Source organism: Bison bison, unplaced genomic scaffold (assembly GCF_000754665.1).
Source record: "Bison bison bison isolate TAMUID 2011002044 unplaced genomic scaffold, Bison_UMD1.0 scf7180017864118, whole genome shotgun sequence".
Classification (NCBI taxonomy): domain Eukaryota; kingdom Metazoa; phylum Chordata; class Mammalia; order Artiodactyla; family Bovidae; genus Bison; species Bison bison.
Window position 1 is genome coordinate 2,927,406 of NW_011494690.1, and position 7,833 is coordinate 2,935,238.

The following is a 7,833-nucleotide window of genomic DNA, read 5'->3' on the forward strand; positions in this document are numbered from 1 at the left end:
GTTATTATCAGCAGGTTGCTTGGTGATTGTGGAATTGGAGCAAGGGGAATTAACTATAATAACCTGATTGTTGAATGGCCTCCGATCTTTAAAGAGAAACTCCATTTTAATCCTTTGCTTAAAGTGTTGAGTCACCTGTACCCTAGTGTACTTTAATTGTAAAGTAAGGACCTCTGTGAGGAATCATAATATGACCCATACGCCCCCTTATGCAGACAGCTGCTTGAGTAGCATTTCCAACTTGGATGTCTTTTTATGGCCCTTAATCTCAAGGTATCTGAAATCAACTTCTTATTTTCCCTAAACAAACTGGAATTTTCTTTTGACTTTGCCATTTTTTTTCTATTAGAAGAATTAAATTTTCTGACCAAGATTCAAAACCTGAACTTGAAATTAAAAAAAAAAGAAATCAAATTCTTCATGCAAGCATCACTCTCAATCTTTTCCAAAAGAGTACTCACATAAATGAATTAATATAGGTAAAGTGCCTAGCTATTATTTGGGTTACATTTCTCTCTCTTCCTACTTTCCCCAGACCTGTCTTTCTTATAAAAATCCAGCAAGACTTTGACACATGAAAACCACCATCTTAACCCCTTGCACGAGATGAAGGCAAGGGTAAGATAAAACCTATTCAGCGACTTACCTTCTTCCACTTCTTCTGCTTTGGGTGATTTCAAAAAAGGAACAATGTTTTTATGTAAATAATGTTTGCTTTAGCACTTGTAAATGGTTGAATTTCAAAATCCTAAACTATATTTTATTTTAGCAAATCCTTCTTTATCACTTTTTTTTTTTTTTCAGTCTATTTCCTTAGACTCTCACTGATCTGAAAGTTCAGTAGAAGATGGCTTTTTCTTTTCTCTAACATCAGTGAGTGTCAGCTGGGGTATTTTGGTGAATTGATAAATATAAGACAATAAAAGAACTAAATTTTACTTCCTCAAATTTACACTAGGATCTGATATATTACTATGAATACTCCCATTAGATCTATCTGGGTTGCTGTTATTATAAAGAAAAGATTAGATTGGAGGAAACGTGGACTTGAAATCTTAATTTTTGTTATAACCACATGTTTTAGAGGGTAAAAACACTTGGATAAGATCATTAATAAGGAACAATTTTCACAAACCTCAGAGAAGTGTTTAATTCATACAACAGTGATTATATTATCACTCTGCATTAAATATGAAATAGAGCATATTTTCTACAAAGGCAAAAATGACTAAATTAAAAAAGATTCATTATATTAAAAATAAAAAGTTTTAAAGATATTTTGGAAGGTGTTATTAGAGAAATTAAAAGCATTGAAATAATTGTAAGGCTTAAAGGTAATTTTAGAAAGGATATGGTTTTGCTTTATGCTTAATTGTCTGGGGATTTTAAAATGAAAAGTGCTTGTAGGAAGGTCTAAAATAAGAGATGGAAGGGGTTACATGGATATTTTCTCTTTAGTTACCTTTGTATTGCACAAATATATATTAAGTTCATCCTGTGTACTGGCTATCTGTTAGTGCTAATCCCTCAAAGCAATCTAGCAAACCAAGAAGGAGAAAGGAAGAAAATGTTGGCCAGTGGCCAGTACTCCTAATAACTTCCTGAGAGATTAAATTTCTTCTAGCCTGCATTCTCATTGGCACCTGTCAGGGTGGAGAGTCCCTTTTGCCATCCTGCTTAAAGAACTGTTCTTCCTTTTACCTGCTCGAGGGACTCTGAGCTCGTGAAAACAGAATATGTTAACTTAGTCTCCAGAGAGTTTTCAAGCCCTAACAAGTTGACTTAGAACTTTCTGATGAGCCTTAAAACCCATTGGCCAGATGGGGCCATCAGATCGAGGTGTCATTGTCACTGAATCCATTCATCCTTTCCTATGTCCACATTTTGTATCTGTTGTGAAATTTTGTTGGAACAAAAATAGCTCCTCATGGATAAAAACCTACTTTTGTCCATGTTTTTCTCACAGAAAGTCTTTTCCTCAAAAAAAAAAAAAAAAAAATCCTTTTTGTGCATCTTCTTTTAGAGTCAGGGTGCTTCCTCTTGCCCTTCTCCTCCCAGAGATTTGCAAATTTCCTTCTCCTTTCTCATGCTATTCAGTTTGCCTGCAACACTCTTCCTATTGCTAACCAAACACTTCTCATTCTTTGAGGTTCTTCCTAGGTTGGAGGTGGGGTTACACAGGAGAATAGAAACCAGCCAGAGAGAGAGTGGCCAAGAAAGCCACAAAGTTCCCAGTTTGGGAGAATCTAAAACTGTCTTGAACTTGGAGTTGGGGTCTAGGAAGAGAGAGTTGCTAAAAGGAAAATGCCTTTAGTATCAGGAAGCTCTTACTTCATTCCTCATAGAAACTGAGAAATTCATTCTTTCATTTAGCAGACATTTATTGAGCACTGCTGCATGCCAGTCATGCATTTAATACGGAAGATACAACTATGGTCCAGACAGATCAGTTCTCTGCCCCACTGGAGTTTGTAGACTAAGGGAAAAACAGCTAATGTGATAGGCAAATAAATTCTAGAATTATAGGGGCTCTGAGATGATAAGTTCTTGATTCTATGGGAGCACATAGGAAGTGGTCTTATCTCTGATTTGGGGAGCCAGGGGAGAACTCCTATAAGTGCTAGGAGTGCAGTTTGAGTTGATATTGAAAAGACAGGTACAAATTAGTCAGGTGTAAGGATTGACCATGGGTATTAGATTATGACTGACAGAGGAAAGAACATGAATCATGGCCCTCAAATGGAAAAAGCTGAGTTGAGTATTTCTGTAGTATAGACATGAGAGGGTGTGAGGAGGAATGGGGACTGTAAGGAGAGTGATGAGAAATCAGAGTAGAAAGACTAGCAGGGTCCAGGTTGCAGAGGGGCCACGGAATCACGTGGAATTTGATCTTTTTATTTTTTTAAGGCCAATAGGAGGTGATTAAAAGGTTTTAAGTAGGTGTGTGACATAATGCTGTTTAACTTTTATCAATATCACTCTGGCTTCAGTGAGGACCCAAGTCTATGGGTGGTCAGGGCTGGAACAGGGAAACCTATTAATGAAGGAATGCAGGGGAAAGCAGTAACTGGTCAGCCGGCCTGTCCTGGAGGCGTCTGCTGCCTAGGGCTGGGGCACAGTGAGGGGAGGGGAGGATTGTTTTAGGCAGCCTTGTAGCAGTTCGTAGAAGGCATTGGAAGAGGAACAGAAGAGTTATTGATGGGTCATATTGGAGGACCTCTCTTGGCTTCTCACAGCATCCAGCAGTAGTAACCTCATCTTCATGTTGGATTCATCAATATTAGTGACTTGTTCCTGGAAAAGCAGTGGGTCTTAGAAAGTGTTAATGGCCCTACATGTCAGGGACACCTTGCGGTGGGTGTTATTCCCTCAGCACTGCTGAGGCTATGGCTTTTCCTGGCTGTAGTGAATGGGAACTTATAAATCTAGGTGCACAACAGGGAGAAATGCTGATGGTTTAGGCTTTTTAGATTCTAGAAATTGATAGTGGAGAAATAGGTGTTGATGAAATTCCTCTGCATCCTCCTTTCTTGTAACTGCTAAGCCATAAGCATTGCTCTTCCTCTTTTCTGGTCTCTAGTTGAGTGACCAGCTTCTTCTTTCGTGGGTGTTTAATGCATCCTGCCACACCACATCTTTGAGCACAAACAAACAAGTCATTTCTCTTGCTAACCTAGGGAATATGAATTCAGAAGCTGTCCTTACTGTCATGTGTTTGCAGAGGTGTCTGAGTTCATGTCCATGGTCTACGGGGCTGACGTTGTTTGCCCTTTATTTATTCGTTCTAAATCCTTAATGGAGTTTGCCATATGAAAAAATTGAGACCACATGTAGGGGAAAAAATGAAACATAATATTATTCTGCCCCCTATTTATTTCTAAATAATTTTATTTTTTCTTCCAATTTTATTGAGAAGTAATGGACGTATAGTGCTGTGTAAGTTTAAGGTGTATAGCATGACTGGACCTACATCGTGAAATGATTACCAAAATAAGTTTAATGAACACCCATAATTTCATATAGATAAATTACTTTTGTTGTGATGAGAACTCATAGGATTTACCCTCTTAATGACTTTTGTATGTAACATACACTACTGTTATATTGATCATGGTTGCACTTTACATGCCTAGTACTTATCTTCTGACTGGAAGTTTGTATGTTTTAATCACCTTCATCCAATTCCCCCCCTTCCCACCCCTTGTCTGTGGTAATAACAAATCTGATCTCTTTTTCTATGAGTTTGTTACTTGTTTTTTGAGGTGTAATTAACCTATAACACTATAGTAGTTCCTGGTGCACAACACAGTGATTCAATATTTCTATACAAAGTGATCACCAGGATAAGTCTCGTTACCATCTGTCACCATGCAGAGATATTATGTTATTAGTACTATGTGCCCCACACAGTGCATCTCATTCTCATGGTTCATTTGTTTAGTCACTGGAAGTTTACACTTCTTAATCTCCCTATTTCACTCGTTCTCCTTCCCCCTGTCTCCCCATCCCTGCAACCACCTGTTTGTTCTCTGTATATGTGTTTCTGTTTTGTTTTATCTATCCATTTGTTTTGTTTTTTAGATTCCACGTATAAGTGAAACCATACAGTGTTTGTCTTTCTGTTCTTTCACTTAGCATAATGCCCTCCAGGTCCATCTGTGTCATCAAAACTGACAAGATTTCTTTTTTTTATGGCTGAACAGTATTTAATTGTTTATATACACCACACCTGTATCCATTCATCTATCAGTGGGTGCTTAGGTTGCTTCCATATCTTGGCTATTTGCTTCCATATCTTGGCTATTGTAAATACTACTGTGATGAACATGGGGGTGCTTAATGTCCTTTTGAGTTAGTATTTTTATTTGGAAAAATACCCCAAAGTGAAATTGCTGGATCTTATGGTAGTTCTACTTTTACTTTTTTGAGGAATCTCCATATTGTTTTCCATAGTGCAAGTTCATAAGAAAACTCTTTTCTCTGCATCCTTGCCAACACTTTCTATGTGTCATCATTTTGATAATAGCCATCTGACATGTGTGAAGTGGTATCTCATTGTAGTTTTTAAAAAATTTAGTTGATTTGTAATGTAATTTTTACAGTATAGCAAAGTCCAGTTTTATATATATACACATATACACATTCTTTCTTATATTCTTTTCTGTTATGGTTTATCACAGGATATTGAGTATAGTTCTCTATATGCCTGCCAATGCAGGAGACATAAGAAAGTTGGTTTGATCCCTGAGTTGGGAAGATCCCCTGGAGGAGGGCATGGCAACTCACTCTAGTATTCTTGCCTGGACAATCCTGTGGATAGAGGAGCCTGGCAGGCTACAGTCCATGGGGTCACAGAGAGTTGGACATGACAAGTGGCTTAGCCGGCACACATACTGTAGGATCTTGTTTATCTATTGTGTATATAATAGCTTGCTCTGCTGACTTCAAATTCCCAATCCATCTCTCGTCAACTCCCTTCCCCACTGGCAACCACAAGCTTGATTTTTATATCTGTGAGTCTGTTTCTTAGCTAAGTTCGTTTGTATCATATTTTAGATTCCACATATACATGGTATTATGTTATTTGTCTTTCTCTTTCTAATTTAGTTAGTATGATACTCTCTGGATCCATCCATGTTGTGGCAAATGACATTCTTTTTTATGACTGAGTAGTATTCCATTGTATGTATTATGTGTGTGTGTATACACACACACACACACAGTGCATCTTCTTTATCCATTCATTTTTCAGTGAACATTTAGGTAATTTCCCTATGTCTTGGCTATTGTCAGTGTTGCTGCAATGAACATTGGGGTGCATCTCATTGAAGTTTTGTTTTGTATTACTCTGCTGATTAGTGATGTTGAGCATCTTTCTTATGTATCCATTTGCCAACCATATGTATTTTTTGGAAAAATGTCTCTTTGGGTCTTCTGATCATTTTTTAATGGGGTTGGGTTTTTTTTTTGATGTTGAGTTGTACGAGTTCTTTTTTTTTAAATTTTATTTTATTTTTAAACTTTACAATATTGTATTAGTTTTGCCAAATATTGAATCCACCACAGGTATACATGTGTTCCCCATCCTTAACCCTCCTCCCTCCTCCCTCCCCATACCATCCCTCTGGGTCGTCCCAGTGCACCAGCCCCAAGCATCCAGTATCGTGCATCGAACCTGGACTGGCGACTCGTTTCATATATGATATTATACATATTTCAATGCCATTCTCCCAAATCTTCCCACCCTCTCCCTCTCCCACAGAGTCCATAAGTTCTTTGTATATTTTGGATGTTAACTCCTTATCAGATGTATCATTTGCAAATATCTTCCCAAATGCAGTAGGTGGCCTTTTTGTTTTGTTGATAGTTTCCTTCACTGTGCAAGTATTTCAGTTTGATGTAGTCCCATTTTTCTTATGTTTTCCTTGCTTACTTCATACATATACTTTTATATATTATGTAGCACATATACATTGGAGAAGGCAATGGCAACCCACTCCAGTGTTCTTGCCTGGAGAATCCCAGGGATGGTGGAGCCTGGTGGGCTGCCGTCTATGGGGTCACACAGAGTCAGACACAACTAAAGTGACTTAGCAGCAGCAACACATATACACACACACACACATATATGTACACCACACACACATACTTTTTCAGATTCTTTCCCCTGATAGGTAGGTTATTACATAATATTGAGTATAGTTCCTTGTGCTATACAGTAGGTTCTTGTCGGCTACCTGTTTTATACAGAGTGTGTATATCTTGGAGAAGAAAATGGCACTCCACTCCAATATTCTTGCCTGGAGAATCCCATGGACTGAGGAGCCTGGTCCACAGGGTCGCAGAGAGTTGGACACAACTGAGCATGTATGTCTGTTAACCCCGCCTCCTAATATATCCGTTTCACTACCCCCTCTCCCATTTGGCAATCATAAGTTTGTTTGCTCTCTTTGTGAGTCTCTTTCTTTTTGGAAATAAGATCATTTGTGTCTTTTAAAATTTTAGATTCTATGTGGAAATAATGTTTGTATGATTTTTGTCTTTGGCTTACTTTACTTAGTACGTGGTACTCTTTAGGTACATCCATGTTGCTGCATATGGGCATTATTTCATTCTTTCTTATGGCTGAGTAATATTCCATACACACACACATGCACATCACATCTTTATTCATTCATCTGTCAATGGACATTTGGTTTGCTTTCATGTCTTGACTATTGTAAATAGTGCTGCAGTGAACATTGGGGTGCATGTATCTTTTTGAATTATGCCCAGGAGTTGGATTGCAGGATCATAGGGTAGCTCTATTTTTAGCTCTTAGATGAACCTCTATATTGTTCTCCATAGTGGAGAGGGTTCCTTTTTCTCCATACCCTCTCTAGCATTTATTATTTATAGACTTTTTGATGATGGCTATTTTGACTAGTGTGAGGTGATACCTCATTGTAATTTTCATTGGCATTTCTCTTATAGTTAGCAATGTTGAGCAGCTTTTCATTTGCCTTTTTAATCACGGTGGTGTGATCACTGACCTAGAGCCAGACATCCTGGAATGTGAAGTCAGGTGGGCCTTAGAAAGCATCACTACGAACAAAGCTAGTGGCGGTGATGGAATTCCAGTTGAGCTATTCCAAATCCTGAAAGATGATGCTGTGAAAGTGCTGCACTCAATATTCCAGCAAATTTGGAAAACTCAGCAGTGGCCACAGGACTCGAAAAGGTCAGTTTTCATTCCAATCCCAAAGAAAGGCAATGCCAAAGAATGCTCAAACTACCAGACAATTGCACTCATCTCACACGCTAGTAAAGTAATGCTCAAAATTCTCCAAGCCA

The 7,833-nt window shown here is 38.2% G+C and overlaps 1 protein-coding gene across 10 annotated transcripts in view; it reads left to right on the plus strand.

Annotated features, from left to right (window-relative positions):
* The window catches only part of ATP8B4 (ATPase, class I, type 8B, member 4), a 341,749-nt gene that overhangs the window by 53,636 nt on the left and 280,280 nt on the right, over positions 1 to 7,833 (plus strand). The window contains exon 1 of one of the 10 annotated variants that reach the window (XM_010839510.1): positions 6,847 to 6,867. The exons of 8 other annotated variants lie outside the window; for them this stretch is intronic. The gene's annotated coding sequence lies outside the window, so the exon portion shown is untranslated. Of the gene's footprint in view, positions 1 to 6,846; positions 6,868 to 7,706; positions 7,721 to 7,833 lie in introns of those variants that run through there. One more of the 10 variants, XM_010839509.1, reaches the window with a different exon arrangement.